The sequence below is a fragment of the Peromyscus maniculatus genome, chromosome 3 (assembly GCF_049852395.1).
Source record: "Peromyscus maniculatus bairdii isolate BWxNUB_F1_BW_parent chromosome 3, HU_Pman_BW_mat_3.1, whole genome shotgun sequence".
NCBI lineage: Eukaryota > Metazoa > Chordata > Mammalia > Rodentia > Cricetidae > Peromyscus > Peromyscus maniculatus.
In genome coordinates, this window is record NC_134854.1 from 75,645,412 (window position 1) to 75,646,894 (window position 1,483).

A 1,483-nucleotide genomic window follows, 5' to 3' on the forward strand; every position below is an offset into this window, starting at 1 on the left:
TGCTAATTTGTACCCCATATCACTGTGTATAAATATTTCTTCCCTTTGTCTTGTATCCATTTGAAAGATTACTGTAGATGAATTTCTAAGTGGTCTTATTAAATAATAAACACTGAGTCAAATATAGGGGTGAAAGCCTTAGATTAGGGAAATAGTGAGAGCCACCAGCCACCCTTACCTCACCGGCTCTGCAGCTTCCAAATTGCATGACTTCCTATCTACCCAGGCTTTATATGCCTTGCTGTTCTGCCCTCTCATTAGTTCTCTTAGCCCAGTTATCTCATTTCCTCTTCCTACACAGCTCTGTCACTTTCTGTCTGTCTGTACAGACCTCTAGGCCTCTATGGTTGGTACTGGGATTAAAGGCGTGTGTCGCCATGCTTGGCTCTGTTCCCTAGGGTAAGAACTTGAGAGAAGCAAACTGAGATGGGGAAAGAACTAAATTGAAGGGCTAGAAGAGAGTACTAGAGGAATGAAATGGAAGATGAGGAAGGAGCCAGATGGGGAAGAACAAGATGAGGAAGAGCCAGATGAGAGAGAAGGAGATGGGAGAGGAGATGATAGGGGAAAGAACTAGATAGATGAGAACCTAGAAGGGACAGAACTAGATGAAGGAATTAAGATAGAACCTAGAGGGGACAGTAGATAAATATAGAGAAATCAAGCAAGAAAGGAGCTAGACATGAGAGCAGACTAGAAGCTGTGCAGAGAGAGAACTATCACAGAATAATAAAGTGTATGAACTAAGGAGTTTTGTGTACATAGATTAATTTCTTTCCATTAAAGATTAATTATCAGCTGGTTGTAGATTCTTACCCATCTAGTTCTTACCCACCTGGACAGTGTCTCCTTGTGGAATTTAAATCAGAAGACTTGCCTGTGGGCTGTTATCATTGTTATCCTCGGAAGTTGGGCACCTACCTGGGTGGTGTTTCCTGTAGTCCTTGAAAGTGGCTAAGGGAGATATCTGATTCCAGAGAAAGCCTTTCCTGAGGCTGTTCTCCAAATACCTGGAATGTGTATGTCCAGAGAGTGATCAGTCCACACTGTTAGCCCTTCTTAGGGAAAAGTCAATTGGGAAAACTATGAAGGCATACATGATTTTCGTAACAGAATACAGCTGATATATAACAAGCCAAGTAACACCAAAAACTCCTTGGGATTTGGCTTCCTCTGGAGGAATTCCCTGATTCTCCAGGTACTGACTTTGCCATAACCATCTGAGTTCTTATGATAGATTCCTGAGACCTGCAGCACTCCACAGTCCAGCAGCCCAAGGTCAAGACATTGTCTTGGAGGGATGAGTTACATTCTTGAAGATGATCTAAGAAGCACCCTACCTTCTCTCTTCCTGGCTGCTAATGGTTACCAAACAATGTGTGGTACTGCTGGGTTTGTGGATATGTTATAACTTGTGTCTCTGTGTCACATGGTTCATCCTTCATATGTCTTTGGCCAAAGTTTCCTTCTTTATGAGAATGTA